We start from the raw sequence: 10,356 nt of genomic DNA, 5'->3' as shown, positions 1-10,356 counted from the left end.
CAGCATGTACGCGCGTGTGCCGCAGGCGATGGCGCAATTTGTTCTAAAAATAGAATTATTGTCCCATATCATGGGGACAACCCTAATACTAGAAATGGCGCGCGCTCACGGTCTCCGTCCCCGATTATGGCTCCTGCGGATACGGGATAATAGACCAAAATGTAACGGGGTTTGGGATACTCGTGCTACCCCCCTTCCCCCCACCTACCCCCCCCCCCAACCCCTAATGGGGCTCCGACTAGAGATAAACGATGTCAACGGTGTAACAGCCAGTCAAATACAGGTATATAGAAGATTCATCACCATTGCATAATTAAATGAGCGACTTACAGTCTCGAGAAATAGCAACAGCTGATGATAAGTACAAACAACACGATAATGAGCAGAGCGATGCAAATAGCTGTCAAGATGATTATCCAATCTCTATCTTCTTCTACGAAAGAAAGAATGCATAACAATAAGTTAGTAACTGAGGAAGAAGGACGATAATTTTAAAGCACGTTTGCAATATGATACGTTATAACCTTGACTCAAATAAAATCCAAACGAATAGGTTACCCAATATTAAAGTAAAGAGAGATTTTCACTTGAGTGTCGAAAAGGGTGTGCTTTTGCATTATTACGCCGCATACACGAGTGTCTTAAAAATAACTCGCGCCACTTTTTCATCCAATCAGAAGTAAAATCAAAATCAATTTTGACTCGTTCGTCCACGTTTTCCTGCGCATCGTGTCAGCTACGTGTATTTACTTCAAGTGTTGATTGGTTCAATAAACTAAAAGTATCTGTATCCTTCGGGCCAGGAGACATTCGTTAGGGTTAGGGTGAACGCATTGATTAATTACTACTGGAATCGGGCCAATCGGGAAAAAAATTGACGACTAGCCAGATGTAGAAATTCAAGATTTGGAAGTTCAAGATTTGGTAAATTCAAGATTTGCAAATTCAAGATATTTAGAAATTCAAGATATATTGAAAGTTCAACATCTAAGGGTAGTGAATAGAACGCTAGAATCTGTGAGGAGGCGACCAGCGTTTTTCTTTAGGAGCCCGAGACATTTGTTACTTTTTAAACTGTAAGGCCGAGATATCATAGTATTTTTTTTATGCTTTCCTTAGTAAGGGACCGTTCATTTTTTATGAGGGAGGGGGGGCTGGTGGGATTTGGGAAGCACCATTTAAAAATCGCATGACCCCCCTCAGCTTACCAATTTTTTCACATGGCCCCCCCCCCCTTATAGCGGTCATATTTTGGGATGACCCCCCCCAAAAAAAAATTGAACAAACAATATTTAGATTTCAACTTTTTTAATATTTCTGTATTATCCCCCTACTTCACGTTATTGTGCTCACTATGAAGACAATATTTACAATCTCTATACGACAGAGAGCTGTTGTTTAAAAAACAAATCAAAAGAAAGAGAAGTCAATTTCGGATCTCGTAGTTATGGCTCGCCCTGAGCGTGTGGCATTTGGCCTCTCATTGGCATCTTCCTCATCTGAATTGATGAATGCAAGAATGACGTCACTTGAGTCATCTTCTCCCCCAGAGTCAATGGCATCACTGTCATACTCATCATTGTCACTTTCATCCGTTTCACTGCTGTCAGCACTTGCCCTGTTGTCATTTTGTGTCAATGTCCTGGCATTTCTCAGTGTTGGTTGGCCAGCTCTGAGAGGACTCTTCTGCTGCAAGCATGAATGTCTTACAATTGCCTTTACTTTCTCACTCTTGCTGCTTTTCAAATGCTGCTTCAGCCCGTGGTGGTTTGAGTACTTGTTTAGTTCTGGAACACGTAGCTTTTTGAGCTTGGTTAGATCTTCGCACAACTCAGTCCAAGGATAATCCTCCTCCCTACTTAACTTTGCCTTTTCTTCTGCTCTCTTTTTCCTTTTAAATTCCAGCACTTCAAGATGCTGAAGATAATCCACCACAAACTTCGATTTGACAATAAGCTTATCTGCAAATAGAGCAACGCTCTCTGGGTCAGATAAAACCAGCCTGCCACTTCCATGCTCTTTCTTCTTTATATTGTTAATCCAATCGGGGAAAGAGCGCATTACTACATGAGCATCATGAAAGAGGATCATTCCAAAATGCGCAATAATGGCGAAAGCGACGAGTCGTTTAAGAAAAGGTTTACAGCTGAACGATCCAGGCAGTTTGACATCTTACATGCAAAAGAAGCAATTTTTCTAGGTGCGGATGGCTGTTCAGAAAGGGCGAGTGAGTTTTCCATGCAAGGGTACCAGTTGAAGCCCAGTGATGGAAGAAAACTGAACTTCTCCATCAAAGAGCACAGAGCAATGGTGGAAAAGTTGAATGTCATATTGAAAGATGTAAAGGAACACGATTCCACACTCTTTCAGTCCAATGGGCTTGCTTTAAAGCAGGGCGAAGAATTTCCCCCCAGTTTTAATGTAAAACAGATCAAATGTACGGAAGCTAAGTTGACGAAGGTCACGCAGGACATGGAAGCACTAGAAAATAAGAAGAGCAATTATAACAGCATATTCAAAGGCATACTCAAACAGCACATCAACAAAAGGAGAAGGAAAAAAGAAAACCGCAGAAAGTCAAATGAAAGAAAGAGGAAGCAGACTGAAAACAACGTCCAACGAGTGTATGGAATCTGTGTTGGAAACCCGCTAGGAAATGATCTTCGACAATGCCTTGTGTACCCTCCTAGAACGGCCGTCCCGGAAGAGTGTCTTAAAGTTGAGGATGTTGCCACGTCGATATTTGGAAGAGATGGGCCATACATCGCACAGCTCTTGGAAGGGAATTATTTCACCAATGCTGCAAGAAGCAGAATCACTACCAACCTTGAGCTGGAAGTCAGAGATTATGTTTACACCTTCATGTACCCTGAAGAGTACACTCTGACGGAAAGCATTGCTGCTTCTTGCAGCATTGGTGAAACAGACTCCCATAGCAGCACAAGCGGCGACGAAGAACTCGACGACAGCGGAGATGAAGATGAGTGCCAGTGAAAGTTGCATTCGAAAATAACAGTGTTAAATATTTCTTTTCAGTAGCTACAAATACTTTTTGTCGCCAAACGTTTTTTTAAAGCAGAAGGAAAGTTTGTAATAAATTTATATCCTGCCTTCTATGTTTATTCTACAGCAATTTTTTTGATATTCAAACATTATGCCATTTTAAAGTTTTACTAAAATATTTCACGTGACCCCCCCTTTTTCCCTAATTTTTTTGGGATGGCCCTCCCTCGAAAGCTATTTTTTTTCGCATGCCCCCCCCCCCAAATCCCACCAGCCCCCGCTACCTTATAAAAAATGAACGGTCCCTAACCAAAAAAAACCTGCGAAATCGATCAGACCCGTGAATTTCGAAGAAAATTTTGCGGGGCCTGTGGCTTTAGAAGGACTAGTCACCACCCCTACCAATTAAAGCGTTAATTAATTGTGAATAAACCAGGGCACAATCTTTGGTCTCAATTCACACTAGCGACATGACGACATAAATGACATAACGAGATAATCGTATATGTCGGTAATGAATAATTCGACATTAAGACGTAAGGTTAGGTGAAAAGGAGAAGATGGAAGAAGAAAACCGTGGATGAGATCTTTCAAGAAGAAGCTTATAGGGCACACGACCTCTCCTAGACACCGCTTTTTCGATCGTTCCCACTCACCAAGAGCCTATAACAGGCTACTTCTGTTAGCCTAAGACGCTACCGTAAGAGCCTTAGATAAGTATCACTCATAACTTCTTACAGAAGTGGGACTGACTAAAAAGGTTTCAAAAACTCAAAACTAACTGGAGGCGAAGCGACTACACCTAGCTCATCACAACCATATTTCTCTGACAAGCGCCATTTAATTCTCCGACAAATGTGTGCCTCACTTCAAACTGGAGGTACATCAGTGTAAACATATTTTTAGTTTTTGTTGTTTCTGTTTCTAAGCAGCCCTCGCAACTCTAACAATGCTAGTAACCAAATATATCTCTTGTCTCTACCAGAAATATCTGGAAGCATTACGGTCATTGTTTGTTCCGGTTGGAAAATTTCAAGGTGTGAACTTCCGAAAGTCATCAAACTTATAAGTTATAAATTATTTGATAAAAATTCTAAACAGAGATCGAAAGCATTGATAATTCGGGTGAGTCAATAAGTCGGTCGTAATAATTATAATTGTAAATCAGACAGTCAGATAGTGCAAGTGGGTCAGTTGTTCAGTTGTTCAGTTCGTTAAGCCAGCCAGCCAGCCAGTTAATCAGATAGTTAACAAGTATATAAATGAATAAACAAACATCTCTCAGACTCTCGGCTGCTAGATTACGAGACCGTTATATCCCCTTTCCCCGATCACACCCGAGGTTATCATTTTAGGGATCGAGAGGACGCCAATGCAGTGAATCTGGTGCACACAATAGTGAAATTAACGTTCTGTGTTCAAAAGTAACTGCCTGAGGACGTGTTCAACCGCGCATAACAACGACAACGTAATTCATTTTCTAGTTTTCACCTGCTTCAGTTTTACCAGCCACGCTAGAGAAGAAGGCTGCAAGAAATGCCATCAAGTAGGCCGCCTTTCTTGATATCAACTCCATTGTGATCTTAGTTGAATCTCTTGACTTTGCAGACAAATTCTTTGATTCTTTGACTGATAATATTCTGTTCCGTCGCGTTCTAACAGTTTTAAGTTATGTGCATATTGAGTATTCAAGTGAATGCCTTTTGTTTTCACACGGTTTTGTTATTAATGATCTTTTTTAAGAGTGTTCGTGTCACCGCTTGGTTTTATTGTAACACCTCAGCTGGGTAGGGAAGGTTATCTACCAGTTTTACAACAGCTGTTTCTGGAAGGTCCCTGATCTTTGTGAACTCGACTTACAGCAATTTCTTTAGCTTTCTCTAATGGATTTAAATCACTTTGAAATACAGGACGATTATTTATAGAGACGAAGGGTCCCAGGTCCTAACGGCAAAAGTGCCAACTTCGCTCCCAGTGTTCGTCGGGCGTTTAAAACCATGCAAGATGAGTTGCCACAATGTCATCTTAAATAGACCTCTTTAGCTTGGGCGGTTTGTTTTCCCATTAAAGACCACGTGATGATCCTCTTGAGAATTCCTGCTTTCAAATTTTTAAATGGTCGCATGTACAGGGATGAATAATTTTAAGATGGATAAAAGAAAAATTCTCTAGAGAATATCACGTGGTCCACAATGGGAAAACAAACCGCTCAAACTACAGAGGTCTATTTACTCTGCGAGACAGAGATTCCCTCAGCCAGCAGAAAGAGAGAGGAATCTCTGTTTAGCGGCAGTATATCCTGGATTTCAACACCTGAACGGTCCTGGTAACGAGATACGAGTTATTTTGTGCATCATTTATTAATGTAACTCTTCTGAATTTGTGGTATAGCCTTTTTCTTGTGATTATTCATGACAGTTAACATGAATTTAAGACGAAACTATATCATGGAAGCTTTGAGCAGAAATTGACTGCAATGCAGGACGTTTTCGTTATGTCTTCATCTAGATGAGACCTGCCACATTTTATAACTGCATTTTCTAGTTCCTTTTATTTAAATTACGTAGTGTCAGTTTTTAAAGGATAAACAATAATTGAACCTCCCCCCGTCCTTACACCAAAAACTCCTACTCTTTAAGCAAGTTACATATATAATATTAGTATTTTATATCTCATATTTGTATTTATGTTAGTGTCCCTAATTAGTTATCTTTAGCTAAATACTCCGACACTCAAATAAAGTTTATGTATGTATGTATGTATGTATGTATGTATGTATGTATGTATGTATGTATGTATGTATGTATGTACAGAGTCACAGATAACAAAATACCATTCTTTTAATTTTCATTTCGAAACATATAGGACATTAATAGGAGCTCGATGAGGCGAGCACTCAATAGCTGATTGAGGATATATATATATTGTTTCTCTTCTTTTTCTTCCATTGAATCGTCTCGTCTTAGTATATAGCTAACACTGCTTCCACTAAACAAGCAATCGTTCGTTTATATTCTACCAAAGCACCGCAGAATACTAGGGAACTGATATTGGAATAACGGCAAGCTTAGCTTTGTCGCAGCGAAATATAAAAACAGAAAAGTTCGATTGAGCTGATAGTTATTTTGCTGTTAATAGTTCCGATTCTCTGCCCTTCTCAACCTAAAAAAAAGCGAAGAAAATAAAGAAATTATTTAGTTGGATTTTATTCCAATGTACGGAAAATAAATTATAAGATAGTATGTTCCTAAGGATATACACTGCACCTTCTTTATACATAATGGCCAAAACCTGTTGATAAATCAAACTTATTGGTATGGAATAATTTGGCAGATCTACTACTACCGGGTGATGATGACAAAACAAAAGACCTTTTAGCGATGTCACGCAATATCAACAATTTTCGTATTTTCAAATAAACAAAAAAATCACGTGCATAGTTCAATTGATTATGCCAAATCTAGTAAATCTACGAAGGTTCATAAGAATACTTTGCAAACTCATAAACCTACGGGACCCCAAACTTACAAAGAAATGTATGTCAGGTGGCAAGCGTTGACCCACCCCCCCCCCCCCTTCCGCCCCCCGCCCCACTCCCCCGGAATATATTTCTTTGCAAAAAATGAGTATATAATTCATGTTAGGACACATTTGGCCGCCTTCCCCTTCACACCTTAAATGCTCACCGCAAGCAAACAGCAGTAACTAAGTGCTAACCGCAGGCAAACACAGTATATAAATGCTAACCGCAAGCAAACGGCAGTAAATAAAAGCACACTATATATGTGCCCTACCATGAATTAAATGTATGTGCCAAATATTGGCCAGTTAGCTAGGGGTTCCACCTTTTTATGTGTTTGCAACGGATTCTAATGAAACTTCGCATATTTACTAAATTCGTCATAAGAAATCGAGCGTTGCGGTTTATTTTTTGTTTGAATGAAAAAATCGGAAAAAGCGCGACATCGGTAAAAAGACCATTAATATTAAACAGTTCGCAGTCGGTTTCTATCGACTTTGGCAGTTGACTCGACGCTACACTTCTTACGAACTATTTAACGATTAGATATCGAACTATCACGTCATAGTTAACGAGGGCGCAGTCAAATTCAGTTATCATACATAGAATAACCTAAATGATTTAGTATAAATCTACTAGTCGTTCAAAACTTTATCTAAATCCTCTTCACAGACACTTCGAAATGCAAAGAAGTGGGCACCATTTTGTTAACAACCGCACACTGCTAGGCTACTCACTATCTATGATAGAATAAAGAGCGAGTAGCGTAGCCAATAAGACAACGGCATTCGTGATGGGACGCCAATAGATTTATACTAAAAGTCGATGAAATCCTGGTTCGAGCTCGCAGTCTAACAGTTCGGCGGTAGCCTGACAGCCAATCAAATGCAAGGTTCTGCAGTATAAGCTTCGGCCCGTTCCTAGCATTAAGTAACTGAAATTGTACTCACATTTTCCAAAAGAAGCAACAACTGATGAGGAGCAGGAACAACGCAATGACGAGGACACCAAGCGCTACAGCGGCTAAGATGATAATCACATCTCTGTCTTCTTCTGCGAAAGGAAATGAATGTGTAAGTGCATGCGTATGGAGGAAGGAAGGAATCAAGAATGGAAGAACAAATGAAAAACTTACTCTCTCTGGAATTAAATTCATTACAAGAGCAAAATAAAAGTAAGAGGTATGGCGATTTGAAACCCTTTTGCAACGATCCATTATATATTTTTTTGTCCATGCCCATCGTTCAAAAACGAATTGCCTTCAGTGCGAAATGGCCGGTGCCTTCCCCTAGATCTCGTGGTTAAGAATTAATTTCTCTCGGCCTTTTTGTTTTCTGTCACATTTCCTGATGTTACGCTTCATGAAAATGAAGTCCCATGTTCCCCAACTAGACTACTGGTCCGAAGATCGATCTGGTGAGCATTGAGTGATGTGAGGGACAATGAATCAAGCGGAGCCAACAACTTTCGTCGAACTTTTAATCAACTGTTTAATCAAGATTGTTTTGATTAGACACCATAATTACCCTTGTTCATGAGGCGCTTACATTAGCATAGGGAAAAATATTTTTAAAAAAAATTAACGTAAGACTAATGTAGTAGGCTTGTACCGACGATAGGCCAAAAGCAAGAGATTATCAAGGTAACAACTTACCTTGATGGTTGCTTGCCAAAAGCTAGCAGACATGTACAACAGAACTGTCACGCATGTTTGAATTATTCTCCTTCAAACGCGTTTGTTTTATACTACTTTCTTCGACAGATTTACGTCTTATTTAGATCTCAAACTGCAAGTCAGAAATGCCATCATGTTTTTTTGTCGTTTCTTTCGGCCGTGCTATTTTAATTCTGGCATAATACAGTCGACTCCCAGAAAAATCTGGAAGTACTATTTTGCTGAGTATTAGTTCCAGTTCAGTGCAAAACTTCAAGGTATTACTTTCTAACGTCATCTAATTTCTAGGCTCCTCAGATCTTTATTAATTCGTAGAAGGAAAGAAGAAAACTGAAAATTGGTCAATATTTACGTCATTTACTTTCAGAGGTGTGTACATAACAAACTTTTGTCCTTCCAGACTTGTGGAAGAGTTCATAGACACTCGTGCTTCGAACGGAGCCGACACAAATTTTATAAAATATTAGCAAAATTTAATATCTGCCACTGAACTACTGGCAGTCAGTCAGTGAGTCAGTCAGTCAATTACTCAGTTAGTCAGTCAGTCAGTCAGTCAGTCAGTCAGTCAGTCAGTCAGTCAGTCAGTTAGTCACTCAGATAGTCAGCCAGTCAGTAAGTTAGAAACCAGAAACTGCAAGGGACCGCATACGATAAACGCTGCCAACGTAAGATCTACAAGAGATCTGATCAGCCAAAAAAAAAAATATATTAAGACAAACAATAAATTACAAGGCTACTACAAGGATACTACGTGAAAGACGTTTCGAGACACCAACATGAGGCGAGAACCGATAAAGTAGGATCGCAACAGTGGACAGCTGTTTCGTGCTTCTTGGGACTCGTCAGCGCTGTGTAGCGAAGATACGTAACACCAGCCCAAGAGCCAACGCACATAAATTGCAAAATGACTCGTTCACTATATCAAGCCAGTAAGTTAATAGTCGGTTTGGAAGTACAGTGCAAAGCTAAATGAACATGACTTCGCTCATGAAGTGTAGTCAACATCAGTATGAAAAAAAAAAAAAGAAAAAACAACATACCGAAGATATCAAAAGTCGAAGGCCGACTTGAACTGAAATATGTAGTTTTCATTTTAGGAGAAAACATGAAACACTAGAATATCGTGACTGTAAACAAACACGATTGAAGTACAACAAATACCATGCGAAAGTTGTCCACTTCGTGCTCGACGCAAAGCATCATCTTACCTGCTTCGGTTTTGGCAGCTACACTGGAAAAGAAGGCTGCAAGAATTAACAGTAACTGAACCGCCAGCCCTGAAATATTCTTCATCTTTTGGACAGCTAAATGTTTTGTTTCTTCCAGCAAACTTTTCGGCGAAGTATGTTATTAGCCACAAAGTGTTTTAGCTATGCATATATTTAAATATTAAGAAGACTGTCTTTTGTTTTTGGCTTTTGTTATCAGCGGAATTCAGTTGCGTCATGTGGCTTTCTTTGACTTACACTTTGCAACTGATTGCAACGTTAACTGAAGTGTTAAACAGCTTTTCTGTTATGAGTCTCGATCGCTGTGGTTTGTGGTTGGGTTCATTATGGTGCAGTTTGATTCTGTAGCAATTGGAATACTCAGTCTCTCTTGAACTGGAACCAAATGCAAAGATGATTTAAATTTAATACTACGAGGGTAATGGAGCGGAAAGTCTGAAGGGGAGCGGTGGAGGCAAAATACAAAATAACAAAATAAAAACGTTTTCGAATTCTACGCATGTATATGCGACGAGCCCCACGCGTAAATGTGAAAAGTTCAGCTTCGCGTGTGACTGAAAAGGAATCTATCTGCCGAGGTTTTCCTATATCTCCTTGTACGTTATACATGTTAAGTTGCTGATGACAGCAACGCGGTACCGTAGTCATAATAAATAAAGCCAGCTCAGGACAACTGGACCTGAGAAGAAATAATACATAAAAATAATACATGCATAAAAAAGAAACAAACACAGCTGACAATGCTTCGCATGGGTTTACAAAACAAACCTACTACACGGCTTAAAAATAACAGAAAGTGCAAGGTGTTTCAACTTCGCAAAAGACGCGGCTCTTGTCTTTAATCTTTAATATCTTTAATAAGTATACTCCTGAAACAGTGGAACTATACTAGGAGTTGAAAATAACATAATAAAAGCACGTAATAAATA

General features: G+C 39.5%; 2 long non-coding RNA genes across 2 annotated transcripts in view; both read right to left on the bottom strand.

The window, feature by feature from the left end:
• LOC145491974 (uncharacterized) overlaps positions 1-4,726 on the bottom strand; it is an 8,509-nt gene extending 3,783 nt beyond the window's left edge. The window contains exons 1-2 of the long non-coding RNA XR_014049904.1: positions 4,495-4,726; positions 331-433 (exon numbers count right to left, since the gene is read on the bottom strand). This is a non-coding gene — a long non-coding RNA (uncharacterized LOC145491974). The remainder of the gene's footprint in view (positions 1-330; positions 434-4,494) is intronic.
• Positions 4,727-4,787: 61 nt separating this feature from the next.
• LOC145493418 (uncharacterized) lies at positions 4,788-9,545 on the bottom strand. The gene is made up of 3 exons (XR_014050128.1): positions 9,407-9,545; positions 7,474-7,576; positions 4,788-6,165 (listed from the first exon to the last, which is right to left on the bottom strand). It is a non-coding gene; the product is annotated as an uncharacterized LOC145493418 (long non-coding RNA).
• Positions 9,546-10,356: the final 811 nt, after the last annotated feature.

Source organism: Orbicella franksi, chromosome 7 (assembly GCF_964199315.1).
Source record: "Orbicella franksi chromosome 7, jaOrbFran1.1, whole genome shotgun sequence".
NCBI lineage: Eukaryota > Metazoa > Cnidaria > Anthozoa > Scleractinia > Merulinidae > Orbicella > Orbicella franksi.
The sequence above is the reverse complement of the archived record's forward strand: the minus strand, read 5'-3'. Positions and strand labels throughout refer to the sequence as shown.